This window comes from Perna viridis, chromosome 7, assembly GCF_037379345.1.
Source record: "Perna viridis isolate PV_CMFRI_1.1 ecotype Kerala chromosome 7, ASM3737934v1, whole genome shotgun sequence".
NCBI lineage: Eukaryota > Metazoa > Mollusca > Bivalvia > Mytilida > Mytilidae > Perna > Perna viridis.
Genome location: NC_142451.1, coordinates 11528457 through 11548819, shown reverse-complemented (window position 1 = coordinate 11548819; position 20363 = coordinate 11528457). Strand labels below are relative to the sequence as shown.

General features: G+C 34.1%; 1 pseudogene across 1 annotated transcript; it reads right to left on the bottom strand.

Moving 5' to 3' along the window:
- Nucleotides 1-16644: 16644 nt before the first annotated feature.
- LOC148611331 (lecithin retinol acyltransferase-like) lies at nt 16645-20346 on the bottom strand (annotated as a pseudogene). The gene is made up of 3 exons (XR_015924587.1): nt 20150-20346; nt 19805-19934; nt 16645-19380 (listed from the first exon to the last, which is right to left on the bottom strand). The product of XR_015924587.1 is annotated as a lecithin retinol acyltransferase-like (transcript).
- Nucleotides 20347-20363: the final 17 nt, after the last annotated feature.

Below are 20363 nucleotides of genomic sequence, written 5' to 3'. Positions count from 1 at the left end.
CTGACGCTGAAAAACGTGGAAATGTGGTAGAACTACATGGTGAATTTTGGTATTTCGGACGAAAAATCCTAATATTCTATGGTATGGGACTGAAAAAGACTAATTGTAATGCAAAATACACACTAATATGGACAAAAACAATAATAAAACGCTGAAACAAAACACAAATTTTGCTGGAATTTGTCTGAAAAGAATGCCGACTTTGAAGGTCAAAATCAAGTATTTACCAAGTGAATGCTGGGACATTTTTGATATCAGAGGATTCCTTTCTAATTTTAGAGTTTATTTATAAATTCACGTTTTTGATTGGTTTAGGGGGATGCGATTGTGTCAGTTAAATTTAGAGAGGGGGGTTTTCGCGCCATATTTTTAGACCTGAAACGTCCAAACTAGGTCGCCACAAAATTTGTCAAAATTAGCGTAAAATTGGGTAGATTGAAGATAAAAACCATTCAGTCATATTTATTTATCAACTTATTATCCAAAAAGACATTAAAAGAATTAAAACCGCCCGTCTAAATTAAGAAAACAACGTTTGCTGTAGATACCCGATCGCGATCAATACTGTTTATATTTTTACGTAGCGTCCTCTTTATCAAAAATCGCGGTTGTCCTTCTTGACGTGCGAATATTGACATTCTGTATGTTGATTGATCGATTTGAATGGCGGCTTCCCGGCTGTTACGTTTCGAAGCTTTTCAATTTTTATAAATTATGTCATATACAGGAATAACAAAAAAAAACGGTACTTTGTGTCGATATTTTCCAATATCTTCCCGAAAACTTTTTATAATCGGTAAATACTAGTAAAGAAAAAAACAGTTCAATGCAATATTTTATTGATTTCACGATTTTTTATTAAATATCATAAATCATAAAGACAGTTACCATTAAATCAGTGTTATCAAGATTTCGATTTACCATCCCGTGATACAAAATTACATTTTATTCTATTCTTTTATGTCGGGTACCTCGATTCCAACGTTAATATGGAATACGTTGTGACAGTTCCGAAAACACAGATGTTTGTCACATTTCTCGCAACCGAATTGTGTCGTCTTTCTCTTATTTTCCCCCGCTTTGGTACAAAGCTTGCATGTGGAACGTTTTCGTGAAAGCTTCACGTGAGGGTAAGCGGCTCGCGGTCTTATGGGTGCAGGTATTTGTAATGTGCGTACTGAGAAATGTCCGATCAGTTGTGTTGCTAGATTTATCCAGAAGTCGATCTGAAGGTTACGCTTTCTTTTTCGCGGAATTTCTGCTCTTCCCTCTGTCATGACTAGAAATGCATTTAACAGGCAAACATCGATGATGAAGTTCATAAGATGCTTCCACCATTTCTTCGAAGGTCGACCAATGGCATACTTGTTCGCAGTTGACCGCAAATGTCAACTCCTCTAGAGTGATCTCGGTAGTTCGCGTGGTCGCGTAACACGAAGGTTTGTTCCATATTTCTGTCTGCAGGTTGTTGTATCCACCTGAAAAAGAAATGCATTTATTTATTTAAAAAAAACTGATCTTTATATTGCAATTATGCATGAACATTATCAAAACCCGGACGTTTTAAAGCAAATGTAATGTACATTAAGGATAGAAGGAAAGCTTTGACACATTATAATAAATATACACGTATTTCATTTTCATTTTTTTTTTCTAGAAACGGAGATGATTTTTTTCCGCTTAGAGACAAAAAGAAGATGATGGTGATCATGATGATCTCGAAACGGGAGTAGTGACAACCGGAGTAGAGTTAAATATGTACAAAACAATCTAAATCTTGAACTGTAATATTTGCCGTCGACGACAGACCTCTTGATGCTGAATCAAGATGATCGTCTTTTCTTATAAATATGTATAAATAACACAGTGTATAGGCGTAAACTGCCTCTTTGCTGAATGTTGTTACCATGGATCATAAGCGAAATTGGCTATACACAGCCAATGCGTACAAGGTTTCATGATTAAAAGTTGTACTTGTCCGACACATATTTCGACCTAAGTGACATATTACTGAAATTAATCATTGTTCTTTGTTTCCTGATTTTCTTTTGTTTTCAGTGTTAATTATTTTAATGATCATTTCTCTTGGTATTTGCATTTTAAAATGTAAGGTTTTGATATTAATTTTACAGAAAAAAACGCAGTCAAAATGGCTTTAAACAGAACCATATTATGATCATTTATGTTATCTATGTACCTCTATTAACGATTCATTTGATGCTAGGATTGCAACTGCTCTATTGTCCATCCAAACGACAGATACCATAGCATCTGTTTGTCGACCAATAAATTGTCCAGACTGTAGTCTTGGTATGTTCCCAGGTTTAAGATCCTGTGAACCATGATTCTGTTGATTTCCCGTTCTTGGAATAAGAATATGCCAGGTTTCATGTTTTTTCAATTGAATTGGAATTATCTTTCTTGAAATGCTTTATAGTGTGATTGATATATTGATCGAAGCGCTACCTTTTTCTTAAAAAAAGACAGGTACACTTGTATCATTAATTGAGTTTGAACACATTTACAAGAGAAAATTGTACAAATTTGATTCGCACGCCATTACTCAAGAGATCCTGTATTAATGCGACAGATGTAAAATAACTGTCTCAGTAGACGTGGGTTTTTCTCATGTGAGTCTTGTGTCAAATTCTCCACAACACGATGCCCAAGTCCTTTACCATTACTATTTCCTGTTGTTTCTTTTCCCATGTATATGTCATATTGATGGTAGTAACCGGTATTAATGTCGCATCGCATCCAGACTTTAAAACCCCATTTAATAGGTGTCGACGGTATATATTGTTTTGCGCTGTATCTACCTCTGTAGCCTCACAAATTGATTGGGTTTTGCTTGGTAAATATTGCTGAGAGAAATTTCGATTTGAAGCATCACTAAGAGGTCTAATGGAGTTTGTCATGACCTGGTTGGTCATGTGGCACATCTGTTTTGAATTTTTTACATGGATTTATTGATTGAGCTTTTCGTTACGATTAACAAGTATAATCTCTTTGAAACCTTGGTTGCCTATGTATTTGTTTCCTGATCAGTAAAAAGAGTAATCTGTTACCCTGATAATGCCCATTAGTGTTTGAATTCCTGCGACAGAAGATCTGCGTAATCAAAGCGTAATTTGATTTCAATAAGATTGGAGGTACAATGTATTTATAAGTGCACGTTAACCAATTATACCTGCCTGCAAACGTGTAACCACCACTCGTTAAAAATCTAAATAACACACTTAAAAGACGCTAATACCACAGAAGGTAGGTTTTAAAAACCAAAAAAATATAATAATTATTTTTTGCGCAAAACAAAAATGAAAATGAAAACTGCCTTGAAAATGGTTAAAAGTGTGAAGTACCGATCATAGTTTATTCTATTGATACATGCATACATATTTTACTCAATTAAAATAACACTAGATGCAGAAATTAATCATTTTGTATTTTGTTTACTTCAATTTCAAAACTCAAGCAGATTCCCGCCGCCCGATCCCATTTTCTTTTCTGACGTCCTTGACTTCTCGGACGCATTTGTTTGTAGAAAATATTTAGTGGACGGGCCTTATTCTGTTAAAATATAATGTTGTGATTCACAATTAAGTTTATTGTGACATATAGTCTAATCTTTTTTCACGGTAAGATAATATTTTGTATCCTCTTTACTGTTTGGTATGTTAAGTTTTTCAAGGGTGTATAATGTGGGAAGGAGCAATAATAGATGCCAGGGAATTGCATCTCATTGCTTTTTTACATATTGACGCACCAAGATAAGGTGAGATTTCATTGTTGTTTGTATTGCTCCAGTTTTGATCAGGTCCATATTGTGTAGCATATTTGTTGGTTTCGGTTACCAAGTTTTGGATCATTTCATCATTGAAAAATAATTTAAAGAAGTTTAACTCATTCACATTTGGTCCCAGATTGTGAGTTGTGCCTGTCTTTTAGAAGAAAAGGTCTATGTCAATGGGACCATACGCTTCATCCCCGTTTGGCTCATTTTTGGAATGTTTGGCATTTCATCGACATTTTTATTTTCTTCATCGGATGGAATTGGGCTAGGATTTGTTGATGTATCTGGGGATTCATCCTCGCTACTTTGCGGCCATTCCTCGCCACTATCAAGCTAATGATTTTGCTCAATTTCCAAAAAATCCGACTTGACCTCCTAAGTATTTATAACGGCTGCCATTTTTGTCCAAAATTTCTCTGCTTTGGTAGTCGTCTGTTGTGAAAAAGTACCGTTCAAATGCTTTTAGCGTGCTTTCATTACTAGAAAATATGGCGAAAATACCCGATCACACATTCATGTTATATTTTTTCTCAAAACTGACTTATCGCAAAGTTACAAGCTTTTCAATGCAATGTGTAGAAATGTGTAACTGCGTGGCAGAGGAGTGTGTGTACAAATGTGTTGCCGCGTGGGAAAGGGGTATGTGTGAAAATGTGCAGTTGCGTGGCAATGTATCAAATCACCAGAATATTTGACAACAATGACAATTGAGAATCTGTCGAAGGGTATACCCGATCAGACACTTTTATATGAAGTACGTACGAAATCTCCACAGACGCTAGATGAAACCATTCGTCTACTTCCATGGCACGAATGCTGTAGAAATGGTAGTAAGGGCAGGTAAATGTCAGACAAGTTGAAGTGACGGATGATATGGATGCATCTGATGCAGATATAAGAAAGGTCAGATAGAACGATCACAAGTCTATAAATGACAACCTTGCAGAAGTCATGCAAACCATGGCAGTAGAGTTCAAGAATATGAGATAATTCATTCCATCAAATTATAAAGGTAATCGAGACAGACCTGCTGGTAACTTAAACAGCAAAAATAGTGAATTGACTTGTTATTCTTTTCAAGGCAAAGATCATATCAGCTAGAAATGTCTGGATAAAGGTGAACATTTGGGTTCACAGCAGAGTTTAGGTAGTCAGAATGTTACTGCTGACAGGAACAACCCATTACAAGGTACCGAAAGCTCACAGTCTCAGTCGTTAAAATAGGGAGGGCTAAGGCCGACGACCAAGTATTAACCCATGCTTTTAGTAGAGAATTAATAGATGATGTTGATGATCATGATAATGATATACATGTAGGTAAAAATAGTTGTTCTGACGGTGTTGATTTAGTTGCTGAAACTGTTGTGTCAAGACTTTCCAAGATTTCTGACGAGTACTTGAAAATGAAGTTGTAAAATCTCTTTTTGATGGCTCTGTAATTATTACAAACAGTTTGTTCGTTCAACACCTACTATTACTCTGACGACGAAAGATAGTCGCTTTAAATGGTTAGATGCATGTGATACATCTTACAATGTTTTGAAGAACTCTGAAGAAAGGACCTATCTTGGCTTATCATTTATCTAAAGGGCAAGTACATTTTAGAAACATATACTTCAAGCGTTGGTGTTGGTGGGTCCTGTCTCAAGTCCAAGATAGTAAAGAGAAAGTTATCTCTTATGGTTCTAAAAAGCTTGATAAGCAACAACAGAGGTATAGTTTAACTCGTCGGGAGCTTCTGGCAGTAACTTTTATCAACCAGTTTTCTTTTGGGTCGTAAATTAATATTAAGAACCGTTCACGGATCGCTTCGATGGCTTTTCAGATTTAAGGACCCACGGATACAGCTTGCTAGATGGCTTGAATTCCTTTCGCAGTTTGATTTGAAATACAGCATAGAGCTTGTTCAAAGCATTAGAATGCTAATGCACGTCATCGTAATATGGCAATCAGCCTTTATATGAACACAGGACGAAGGGTGAAAATTATCCTCAGTGTGAACATTGTTCTTTTATGTCGGACGATTGGTCTGAAATTTAACAGTAAAGTTGATACTGTAGGTAACCTTGGTACAGGTTCTTTTGCTGAGTCCATTCGAGTTGTTACTAGGAGTCAATATTATATAAGGACCTAATACAGAGTCAAGATAAGGACCCAATAATTCGTTACAAACATATATAGAAACAATATGTAACAATATAGAAACTTTCTAGAGAGAAGATTTTGATTTGAAATATGTTCATGACTGGTTCAATACAAATGGAGAGGAGGAACGGAGTTCTGTATTAAAAGAATCTATCTTCTAATCCTTCTTCCATTACCTATCAGTTGTTGGTTCCAGGAGGAGGTAGTTATTAAGGATTGTCATGATACTCGTTATGTAGCTCACTTTGGTGTAGTTTGTAATAGATTCAAAGCACTAAATATGAAACCTAAGGCTGCCTTGAAGTTCGGAAAGCAAGAACTACTTCTTATAGACCATGTTTTAATGCCATCATTGAAAAATTAAATTTAATGGTACCCTTGAAAAGATGATCAGAAGTTTTTGTAATAAAAATAACAATAATTGGGATTCCTACCTAGGAATATTGATGTCAGCTTATAGGAACACTCCTCATTCAGCCACTGGCTGTACTCCAAACTTGTTAATGCTAGGAGGAGAAGTCCGTACCCCTACTCAATTGTCATCTCCTTTACCAAAAGTTGAGGCTGATGGTGATTCTTATATATATGCTGCTGAGATGAGAGATACAACGGTGGAAAAATATCATCTTGCAAGGCAGAAAGTTAAATTTGGCCATTGTCCAGGAAAAGTATTATGACACGAGACTGTCTCAAACTCAATATCCTGTTAGGTCTCTTTTTTATAAATATAACAATTTCGTTAGAAAAAATGAAGAGAGATGGTTCTCTTGCTTAAATAATTTAAACCGGTTTAAGTTATTTAAGTCAGATGTTGTTCTGGCTTGGGTCCAAGGTGTTCTCAAGAGGACACAGAAGTATATTTTTCCAAGTCAGGGTTCCTTCAAATATATTGATAGGAGAACCATAGAATGACAGCTTAAAACAAACAGGTTACATAAGGAAAAGAGAGAGGAAATAGAAAACAGTGACCGAAATGGCAGTGACTACATCACAGAAAATTTAAACCCTTATTTTATCAATCTTGGAAGAGTAATCAAGGGAACCAAGGTTATAGCGGTAATCAAAAGAATGTAGTCCAGGGACAAAGACCAGACATGGAAAACAGACATACACAACAAAGTAAATAAAATCATACATACAAAGTAACAAAAGTATATGAGCAACTCGGACTCCACTAAAAACTGGGAGAATGGACCAGGTGCACCGGTAGGGTTGGAACAGATGCTAATATATGTGACGCCATACTGAAAAAATCAGCTGATAGCATAGATCTGAACGCCGATAGTAATGGGTTCAACTTCATAGACCAGGACACACACAAACCAATGAGACATATCAAAGTTTTAAATAAATGAAAACAGATATGAATGTCATGAAGGGCAGCCTTCAAGCTGAACTAAATCATTTTGCCGATTTTATTTCAAGAAAGGAGGCATAACTTAAAAGAATAGAGGAGGAAATTGAACATCTTACCAATAAAGTAAAGGAGAAAGATTATTCAATCTGGATCTGAGAGAGGAAAAAAATGCCGTCAAGACACCGAGATTGAGACTTTAAGAATGAAACTCGGGGATGCAGATTCCATGTTGAACAGAAGAAGACCGTTATTTATCACTCAAAATACCGAAAATGAGTAACCGACGAAAAACAAGATGAAAAAGTAATAAAAAATCTATTAAGAATCAAAAGTGACAATAATCACTTTTAGTCTAAAAAGGGTTGTTTCTTCATATTTATATATATACATATAATCAGGAACCCATTGTTGGACGTCTTATATGTATGTGTATACAATATAGATACATATTTCTATCAACATAATAGAAGTTATCTATGAGTTATCAATATATCACAAGCTTATGCGTATAGGTGTTTGCTAACCTCAATTAGGTGAAGTCCTCGGTATGCATATCACTACTCTTTTTGTCTTTTCTGGCATGTATTGGTAGATTTGCAATGTTTTGCAACAAGTATATTTTTTAAGTCTGAAGTTATTTTTCTTCTTTTCACTTAATTTTGTTGAGGGTAAATTTCAATTTTACCTTTAAAGGACTTCATTTCAGTACCGAGTAAATATTGTGGTAAACGGGGTAGTGTTGCGGAATTGTAATGATTTTCGAATATACCACGATTGTAATCCTATTTGTATACATGAAGCTATGATTTCTAAACCTTTCATGATAAACGGTTATTTTGATTATGTCTACTTATTACTTTGAATCATAATTCAGGTTAACTTAATCATTTATCATAGTAATCAATGATTATCGTCTTTGTTGACAATTTGCACCAACTCTGTCGGTTCATTTTCCTATCAGAGTTGTTGTTCTTTGAACCTAAATATAAATAATTTCCGAGAACTTAAGTCCGTGTTAAAAGGTCAGTTAATTCACATTATGGATATTGTGAACTTCTGTAAGAGTAATCAGGAGAACCAAGGTTATAGCGGCAATCAAAAGAATGTAATCCAGGGACAAAGACCAGACATGGAAAACAGACATACACAACAAAGAACATAAAGTAACTAAAATCATACATACAAAGTAACACAAGCAAATGAGCAACTCGGACTCCACTAAAAACTGGGAGAATGGACCAGGTGCACCGGTAGGGTAAGCGTACTCTGCTTTTCTAGAAACACCCACCGAGTTGCTCATAAAAAGTTAAGTCCGGGGTAGTCAAACGAGGAAAGGAAAACTATGACCCGTTGAATAAATCAGTTTTCATGGTGCAGATGGATACACCATAACGATCCACGAGTTCATAATGACGACCATAAAACTTCTGTAGTGATGACTTCAATCTTGTAGCAACATAGCCCTGTTCTAGAAGCCTATTTGTTAGAGTTCTGGCGCGATACAAAAAGTCTGCGTAGTTTTGGCAAGCTCTGGCATAACGTATGAGTTGTGATATGAACACTTCACACGCAGGTGCTGAAGAAATGTTGCCACAGATGAAAGGAAAGTTGACAATTCTGAATGAAAAGTCATCACGTTTGTCGTAAAGTTTAGTCAATAGTTTTCCTTTACCATCGATTTCTAAGTGTAGGTCAAGATATGAGGCTGACTTCACAGTGTCTGTAGTATCCTTTATCTCAAGTTCTTTTTGGTAGATGGGATGTATCAAATCCCCGAAATTAGGATTGTTTAAAGATAATACGTCATCTATATAGCGGAAACTGAGATTGAAGGATCTAGCCAAACGATATTCTTTCCTTCGGATCAGATCAGCTATAAAGTCAGCCTCATAAGAGTGAAGGAATAGGTCAGCAAGTAAAGGAGCACAATTTGTTCCAATTGGAATGCCGACCGTTTGTCGAAAAACACGTCCACCACATTGGACAAATACGTTATCGATTAAAAATTCCAGCATTTTGTAAACATCTTCCTCTGTATATTTCGAAGATGATATGGAATTATTTCTTTCAAAGTATGAGGAATCTCTAACAAGAACTATATATTTGTACTAGGTGTACCATCTTTTTTTTGAAAAAACAACGATGTATAATGTTTTTAAGTCGGGATTTTAACTGAGTATGGGGAATAGAAGTATACAGTGTTGAAAAATCATAGGTTTTAATGCCATTATATTCAGATAATAGTCTTGAACTGATTGTCTCCAAAAGATCTTTCGAATTTTTCAGGATCCACATTGAATTAATACCACTACGGGAGTAACAAGTGTTGTGGTAGGACTGCAGACCCTCTTTGACAGTTGTGAGTATAGAAGTTAAAACTTTTGAAAGAGGTTTGATGGCACATTTTGCAGATCCAGCTATGAAACGTTGTTTGTATGGAATCTTGTAGAGTTTAGGAATCCAGTACATAGACGGTAAATCACAATCATTGTCCTTGGTAAAGAGACCAAAAAAGGATAGCACGGAATTATGGTTTTCCACAATCTCTTCTTTGGAGAGAGTGGTAGCAGTATAGGTCTTGTCAATGCTATTATTTTCTCCGTCTACCTCTGATAATAAACATTGGATGTAAAACGTTTTGCGGACAAAAACAATGTTGTTTTGGGCTTTGTTTGCTTGTACGACAACATATTTGTCATGTATAGTAGACAATGATTTTGCTACATCGGGGTCTTTGAAAACTGATGTAGACTTGGCACTCATTGACCTACTTAAAACTTTCATTCGTTTCAAAATTAAAGACTTCACGGCCTTTAACCACTCCGACAGAGAATCAATGTCTTCTTTTTCCCGTTTTATCCATTTTCTTGCATAGTCCTCCACGGCATTCGTAAGAATTTTAAAGTTATAATTCCAATTTATGGAGCGTGGTTCACGGTACTTGGGACCTTTAGAAAGGATAATGGTTAAATCTCTCGTAACGACGTGACCAGAAGGACCATATTTAAATGGAGAGGTTTTGCAAGAACAGTCAGGTGGTTTAGCCTTGAAGTTCTCAATTTCGAGGTTCTGCAATAGCCTTTTATAATTGAAAATTTTGGATGCAATGGGTGAAGTATAGGAATATTAAATAATTGGTATGGATTTGTCTTTGAAATATGGGGGAATTTGTTGGTAACGTTTTTGTGATGGAGTTTGTTAGCCAAATTAATTGCATCTATACCTTATTTGGCAAACGGTAGTGGAAGAAATGATCGTTTTTCTTCATCTTGACTTTTCACACAAACTGGTTTAAAGAGTTTGTGGAAACCAATATCCAAAATGATGGCAACAAGTCTGTATAATGATGAGGTGGTGTCAGAAACAGGAGTGTCAAGACTTGTTTTGTAAAGGGAGTGTAGTAGAGTGAGAGGTATAGAATAAAGTTTGGTTCTAATGTGATGAAGTCCAAGAGGTTTTTGTATGAAAGGAAGAAGACCATCTATATAGACATCATGTAACTTAGGTGACGTATAGTGGCGATGGCCATGACTCCTTTCTCGTCTTGGATTTTTGTGAAATAAATTCATCACATTCATGCTATTGTTATATTGGCTTGAAAGGTTTCTTTTGATGTTGTCATTGCATCCATAAGGTATTGCAGTACCTAATCTGCGTATCCTGTACTCCTCTCTTTCCCTACGATAGTTTTATAATTAGTACTGGACTTTTCGTAGGATGGTAATTTTTTTTCTAAAATACGAACTTTCATGGAGAGGATTGAATGATCTTGTTGATTAAAGTGTTGATAAACTGTAGTGAATTTGGTGGTGTTAATTCCCGAACGATGACCGCTAAGCTAAGCTGTAAGCTAAAACGTTAAGCTATATAGAGTTTTATGCACATCTTCTTGTATCGTAAGCGTATTAATGTGGTGAAGTCCGCTACACTTTTACGTGAAGGTGACGTTTTTGCGTACCCCATTTCTACCTTATTTGGGTTTTCAATAATTGATCTTTCATTCATATTTTGAATTTGACATTGTGCAAGTTCTTTGACGGATAATATTGTATATTTGAGTAATTGAAATTGTTGATTCCTGCATAATAAATCATATCCTTTTCAAATCGTGTTTTACCCATGCAGCCTTTACGATCAAGTCCTTTATAGTTTATTTGTTGCGCTTGATTCTAGTGTTCTCGCTCGACATACACACACATTTCGAAACACTGTACGAATGATTAATATGCTCTGTGTTTACTCTGTGCATTTAAAAAATTGGCTGCACATTTGAATTGACAAAACGAAATTTTTAAAAATGAAATAAGGCTATTTCTAGTGTAGAAGGATATTGACTAGAGAAAGCATTTTCTGCAATTAATTTGAAGATTAACTTAAACAATATTTAAATACACGTTTAAGTCTTTCATGTTAATAACCAGAACAAAAGCCTCGATGACTTCCGCGTAATTTATTCACAATTCAAAGAAAAAAAAACAATTATTTCCCTAATTACTCTTTGTAGATTCATCAACTCTACTATTACATAGCCAGCCTAAAAAAATTGTAGTTGTGATGCCTTTTTCATATCGTGTGTATGATCGTATGGGAATTTTTACAATTTTTGTAATTTAAAATTTGCTGTATTATAGGTATAATTTAATGCAAATGAATTTTGGAGTCACAGTAGTTTAATTTCCTAAACAATTACGCGACTTGTACTTGCTTTTGCACTACAAAACAAATTGTAATATGGCAATTTTCAGTATGCTGTACATATTTTTCACGGTGTAATTACTGATAAGAAGCAATAGAACTATTTTCTTCAGAAACTCAAAATAAAAGATAATAAAGTATGTATATGAAGGTGCAATATACATTGGAACATTGGAAAATTAACGCATTTATCTGATGTTGAAAATTTCAAGATATTGAGATAAGGTATTCTATAACATTTTGTTAAATCTTCCGTTTCTTTTGTTTATAGTTCTTCTGGGATTCTTATTTAATCGTTCATGTCTATGTATCGAATTCATTTGCCAGTCACAACTTACTTTGAAAATGTAACTTTTGTACTTGGGCACTGATATTAGTATACAAATACGAAAGGAAAGGGGTGCATTAGCAACATACCATTGAAATTAATCCATCCATTTGAGTCGCATGTGTTGCGACAAAATTCAAATAGATAGATGGAATGACGGATGGAAGTGCGGACGGTTTTCAGGTAAAATCGTTACGGTTCATTCGCGCTGTTAACTCAGTGACATCTGATCATTTTATTTATTATTATTTTTTTATTCTTGTTTTTGTTTGTTTGTTGTCGTTGTAGTTTTTTGTGAGTTAAAATTAAGGATATCAATCTGCTTTTAGATCCTAATTATCATCTGGTTTGCTATTAATTTTATTCGAAACTTCATGCATATTTACAAGATTTGTTCCTGTTTCTTTTAACAGGTCTCTTCGAATGGTTATGTTCAATTTTGTTTTTGCAATGAACGTGTCCGTCGTGTATTGCTATGTTCCGAGGTTAAATGAAATACTCACATTATGCTACAGGGTCCAGTTGTTCAAAACATCGTTCGCCTAACATTATGTTAAATTGACGCTAAAATTATTGTTACAAAAAAGAGTTCGTGAGGTGTTCTAATATTTTAGAGAAAAATTCTTCGTACTTTTTTTCTTTTCGTTAATTTCAGTGAGCATAAAAAGGTCGATTAAAAAATTAACTTTACAAATTTCGTACGTTTCATATAGTAGAGTTATATGAAACAATATGATTACATTATTCATTCAATTTCAGTTTTGTATTCAAACTACCGGTGCTTCATGAGAACTTTGAGGACATGAAGTGATTTTTCCTCGTATTTACCCCACGTTATGTTTTACTAATGCTAGAAATACAATATTAACAAACGTATTGTTTATGAAATTATTCAACACAATGAATAATGTTTAATAGAGTAAGACTGATCTCGACCTATATCAAGGTATCAATTTACTAGCGTTTTCAAACAGAAATGTTGAATGAATACCTTTGATCATTTTGCAGCTAAGTGTGTATCATAAACGTATATGGAGAAGAAAACAAAACACTGACATATTGAAAACTATAAAAAAAATAATTTCAGTCAAGTCGAAACATCAATAACGTGAAAATCATTTACGGTGGAGGAAGTTTCTAGGTAGGTTTGGCCATTTAACTGTTTGGAATATGGTATGGAGGATATTCGTGGTCAAAATATTAAGCTATCAACAAATATATTAACACAATATCCGTTTTTTCGTAATTTCATCCTACATTTAACGATATTATTTTCTTTATTTTTTTGTAAAATTGACTTTTTAAAATGAATGTGACCACGAATTTCATCAATAAGATGGAAGTATCAGTTCAAAGTAAAGGAATAAAGTTTTCATATTTCAAGTGTAGGAAATCGGTACAATAAAGAGGGTCATAATTGGGGTGAGGGTGAAAACACAGAAGGAAAAATAAGACCGTTCTAAAATGTCCTATGATTTCGTCCTCTGAATGTTTTAAGTGCTTAAACTTTATCTGTTAAAATTGTTTAGGACAGGTAGGAACAAAATCGAAGAACAATAGTCTGCATCGTTTAGCATGGACAATGGGCCACTTTGGTAAAACCGTATTCTATTACTATTTTTTCTTCTATATGCATTTCGTGTTAAACAGCAACAATATCAATGGCGTTGTATTAAGGTAAAAGTCTCAAATTTGTTTGAGATAAAAGTCTATAACAATTTATAGCGCATTTTGATTTATTCAAGCAATTAAGGACTACTTTTAAGGATGCAAGTAGTGATTCTAGTGATTTTCAAGAAGAATGAGTGTCAAAAAAAAACTTGAAAGACAATTTATCGTTTGTTGATTCTTTTCTTAAAGTTCATGATGTTTTAAGCTATTCATATACTGTCACCTAAACAGGCTTAAATTCAATTCATATTTGTGAACATAAAAATATCCCTTCAAGTACATGTGTACCTTTGTTCTGAAAAAAATTACTTTGTCAACATTCAAAATCATATCTTAGCAACTGAGATTAAAAATGATTCTCTTTGAAAAATTAAACATGTACATAACGGTTCTACTTAAAAGTTATGATTCAAAGAGCAAATGTTTGGTTTCAATGTTTCAGGATATTCACAGTTGTTTTATAAAACAATGAGATCAACCTAACATCTAATTTGTCATAATATTATCCTTGATTTATAGGCATTAATACACCAATACTTCATAAAATCTACATTATGTATAAACAAAAATCATTCGAAGGTGAAAACATAAGGCATGTTGTTTCAGAAGCTGATACAGCCTGCAATGTGGTCTGAGGGTGTCCTCGTTGTCCATTAAAGCCCCAGGGGTGCTTTTGAGCTGACACGTTTAATCCCGATGGCGTTGTTGTCTCTTTGAAATATTCACCATATCCATTTTCGTGATAAAGTCAGTACTTAATTTAATAAGGAAAAATATATAAGCAATATCTATCAAATAAAATTTGCATTGCCCTGTTGTAAATTGCATTTTCTTGTGGTGGTTTATTCTGGGTTATTATACCCAGTTTTCGTGATGATAAATAGTTTTATATACATATAAATGGCTATTTCAAACGAAACAGGATTTATAAATGTTTTTGACATAACAAATTTTACACAGCTGACATTTTCTGATTTTCAAAAGATAAATCATTACTTTATTCTTCATACGTGAAATCAATGTTCATCATGTATTGTGTTAGAATTAACTATCACCCAGTGCTTCAAGGCTATTCTAATCACCCATCTTATCGAATAATTCCTTTAGTTTTTTTTTACATTATCTAGGATTCATTTGTATTCATAATTAAACTTTTTTAAAGAGGTGGACTATAAACTGAGGAACATTTTGTACTTGTTAAAAATCCGAAACTATTAAAGATAAATTACTTCGTGTTTCAGGTAAACGTCTTGTTCGACTGAAATCGGGCTCTTGGTTTATTAAGCTCAAAGGGTAAATTCGTATTAATAACCGTAATGAGGACTTCGTCCACTTTAATACAGCTTTATTTATTGACCAATGAAAAATTGTTATCACAAGCCTTCCAATATTGTACAACCGAAATACCACAGTTATTAACCTTGGAACGAGATAAATGTTGTATGTGGATCATATAAAAACGGCTTGTCCGTGTTAGTCATGATTATTCCCTACTTATACTTGGAGCTGTATACTGAATAGATTATCATATACATGTAGTGGTAGTTAGGAGGTACATACAATGAAATGGCGTTTTCTCCATGACAACCTATACTATATACATGTGTTATTCAAACACAAGTTATGTTTAACATAAAATCACGATGCTTGAATAACAAGTAATACAAAAGAACAGCGTTCTAATGTACCCTGCGTAAAAAAATACATTTAACCAACAAAAATTGCCTTCTTTATCAGTGTCAAAGTAATATTACAATAACACTGAACAAGGCTATAAGAAAAAAACATGATGTTTTACTAGCATTCTGTTATACAAAAAAAGTAATTTATTACATAAATTGGTACTAGTGCGGAAAATTTAACTTTAAATTCACGGAAATTTAATAAGTCCAAGAGCCAAAACTGTAAAAATCATTAAACCATAACAGAGTCGAACTTAATCTGTAAATTCTCGTAGTAAGACTATATATAAAAGATAAAATAGATTGGTAAAAGCGTAACTAAACTTTAAATTCACTGAAAGTCCAAGTTCCATAAATTCTTTAAATTTCATTCAACCATAACCAAAGTGTAACTTAATATGTTACTCTTCACGATAAGGCTACATACCTTATATAAACTTATTCGGTAAGAGCATTACCAAAAAAAAAATGCAGAATACCCAGACGGACGGACATAAGTAATGCATTATCATGTCCAGTCCCGATGCGTCGCTGGGGACAAAAAAGAACAAAGTTAACCAGTTTCGAGATTTCTTTTCCATATCTACACCAGGTGACAAAGTGTTCGGAATTTCTCCATATAATGTTGTAATATAAGCTACTTGACCAATGCGACTTCTTGCTCGTCTTAATATCTCCGTAGGACTGTAAACGCTGACAAAAACAGTACATATGGAATAATAAAGTATCCTTATACTGTTTTTATTATTTCATTATGTGACTACCCTCTCCAAAGAAAAATATTGTAACAGTCCTGTTTGTATAGTACTCCTATGTAACCTATACATCTATTGTGCCAGTGCTTATATTTTGTAAATATATGATTGGTTAAATTGTTTTGCTACAATCTTTAATCACTACTGTAGCTAACTTAATTGATTACTTCATACGGAATTGTAATTGACCCGTCACATTTTGCTTTAAGTTCATCCATCAAGATATTGTTTATAAAGACATATTTATCTTTTTTATAAACATTTACATTTAACCACGTCCACACAAACGCGTAAACACGTGGTACAGTGTTCCCCTATATTTTTTTCAGTACATGAGTACCGGTTTTATGACAAAAAATCTCTAATTTACTTATAAATTACTTGAACCTCCACGCACACCCCAAGGATTAGAAAATACTTTATATTTTATGAATAAACACTTGAAATTTCTGTGTGGACTGTTTCAAAACAGCTTTACTTCAATAAAATGAAACAAAAATGTTCAGAGTTCTCTTAACTGTAGTACAACTACAGCTACGAAAAACGAAAACGAAACAATACGAAACGAAAATATCTGATAAAAGAAAGAATCGAAACGAAACAATTCGATAAAATGAATCATATTGTAATAAAAACATCATTAAACGATACAAATCGAAACAGAATGAAGCGAAATTGAATTGCAAATTAGAAGAACCATAATGTTTACCAGTGCCGGACAATTCGGACCATCACAACAAATAATTCCTTATGAATGTCGCACATTTCGGCCAACAGACATATCAGACCATGACAATTAGTATAAAGCTTTAGTACATATATTATTACAGAATTTACCATATTTGATGGTTACAGGTATTATATATCAAATCAGAGCTGACAACAAATTATCAAAGTTGTTTTTAATTAATGTTTCTTCGGGAGCGTTAAAAGGTTTCACCTTCGTCATATTACATCGTTGTTTCCCCAAAAGAGATGGTATACTTAGATACAATTGTATAGTTCTTGGTAGAGATTCTTCATACTTTGTAAAAAAAAATAATTCCAAATCAATTTTCGAAATATACAGAAGATGTTTTCGAAATGCTGGAATTTTTTTACCGACAACATGTTTGTCTAGTGTGGTGGACGCGTTTTTCAACAAACGGTCGGCATTCCAGTGGGAACGAATTGTGCTCTCTACTTGCTGACCTATTTCTGCACTCTTATGAGGTTGACTTTATAGCTGATCTGATCCAAAAGAAAGAACATCGTTTAGCTAGATCCTTTAATATCAGTTTCCGCCATATAGATGACGCACTATCGTTAAACAATCCTAGTTTCGGGGACTTGATACATCGCATCTACCCCAAAGAACTTAAGGGATACTGCAAACGCTGTGAAGTCGGCTTCATATCTGTAAGTAACAGTACTGTAACATTACTGTTAATATACATTACATATTCAGTGTCCTAGCATATCCGAAATATGGATATGAGGCTAAGAAACAGGGGTTTTGCGAGATTTTGCCGAGCGATTTACCCCCCTTTTGCGCCGAGTAACCCTTATGTCCGATATGGTAGGACACTAGTTTTGTATTGTGTTTATTCTGCAAATAAAAAAATATTGGTTTTAGTCTTTCCATGTAAAAGCGCCTTTTTACGTGGTTTACAAAAAGTACTCCTATTGCGCCTCTAATGACGCAGCGCGGAGTAATATCTTAGCGACAGTATGGGTATGCAAAATCCGAGCAAGTCTGCTCATTCGGGAGAAAATAATGCTTTCTGTATTTGTAACCTTAATATTTTTATAAATTAAATGACTTTAAAAAATATTTTCTTTGTGATTTAATGTCGAAAAATGTTCCTTATACAACACTACAGTCGCGGGCCTGAGGTATATCTGTTTTTTGCGTAACCAGCGACGCCCTTTTCTGAAGAAATTGTTGACTATGGGCGCTGGAATGAGTTTGTAAATTTATGATTTTTTTTAACTTTATATCGTGAAAATAAAACAATAATATAAATGAAAAAAAAAACTTTTTGACACCTAGTCTTGTAAAACGCTCTTACTGTATCATTACGTCACGAAACAAGTCATTCATGCATGGAATTTGGCGGTGGATGCATGTAAAGATGTTCAACGTCGCACAATAAAACATTGGGTTAACAAGCTGATTTGACTGGATTTGAGAGATCTGAGATGAGGTGAAGGACTGAGAAGGCTGTAAATGGCGTGACATCTGACTGTGAGACGGAGGCGAGGGGGATAGACCAGCATAGGGTTACAAAATAACACAATAAATACTCAGACACCAGTTATTTATAAATCACATAAAAACATGTCATGATTTCAATATTCAAACTATTTATTTCCAATTAGGAGAAACATTACATGCAGTAAACGTACGAGCTTATATTCTAAAAACAAAACTGTCCAATATCGATTTACAATATTGGACATGCAATATTGGCAGAAAATGCGTCCTTTACAGGATAAATAACAGTACTGTAACGTCACTGTAAAATACAGTACTGTTTCAGGAGTCATTACAACAGTACAGTTTCATAACAAGATAGAAATATATTGGTTGGTAAATTATTGGTAGTGTAGGGCATTACTCCAATAAATTATCGCACGCAATCATTCAGGTGGGAACGACCAAAATTTGCATCGCAAATTTGACATTTCTAACATCGTTGGGAATTTTTCAGACCAATCTATACGTTTACATTATCTTCATACGATGGAGCAGTGTAGCGAGTAGAGTCGTCACATTCTGAGACGTTTACATATATCAACAATTTTGTAGATATCAAGCTACAATAATCACAATAAGAAATTAGAGGATTGGTTTTGTACCACTTTTATAACTTTTCCTTTTGCTTCCCTTTTGACTTTGAACCAGATGCAGCCCGTGCTAATCCACCAATTACTACTGCAGCACCTATTGTTACCACGCTGTTGAGGAATGCCTGTCTAAAAAGGACACACCGAAGTCATCTAGTAAATCAATATGAAGATGTATAATGCTATTGTAAACTAAGTTATCAACAGTAAGTCAACCATTCGTTCATACTGAATGACTGTAGCTTTTACAGGGGAACTAATATCTGGTGTGCTTGGCATGCTCTGTTTGAAGTAACTAAGGCACTTTTTTTCATAATTTTTATCAATAAATTGGAAAAAGACGGTGACATACAAGGGGTAAAGAAATTGGGGATTTTTAGCATATGAATGGCTGTTTAAAAAACCCTTGATTTACTTAAAGTAATAAGTACATGTCAATAAATAATCTGTGTAAGTTATTTCATTTAGTACAAAAATTGTGGGTTTAAAATTCACTGATATTTAAGTAGGTTACCAAAATAAACAGACACTATTATATACGCAACCAACCTGTTGTGACCAGTTTTCTCCATTTCGGCACCAAGCAGCAAAATGTTCACAGTTGCTCCATAGCACGTTGTAAGGAATAGAACCAAGTATGGATAAGGCACGTTTTATGATTACATCTGGTCTGAAAGGTCTGATATATATTTTTTTTTTTCAAAAATAAGAATAAGTGCCTACATTGGTTCATACTTTTACTTGTTTTTTTATCGGATAAGATATTTAATATTATAATGTCTTGACCCATTGTTGTTTCAACAAAACTTAACTCTGTTGACAGTTCTATTTCTCCATAAACTTAAGGCATTCACTAGTTAAAAAGTCAAATGTATACCGAGTTTACTCCCTCACTTGGATTTAATGTTTTTGTTATTGTTTTACTTGGCTTTACTTCTCAAAGTGACATCCCAAAAGTTATCCACTTTTACATTAGCTTTATTGAATGTTCGTCCACAGATTGTAAACATATGTCCAGAATTAAAATTGGCGTTAATGCCATCATTTCTATCCCCGGTCAAATGAATAATCTCTACATTGCCTAGCAATTGTTAGCATATATCAGATA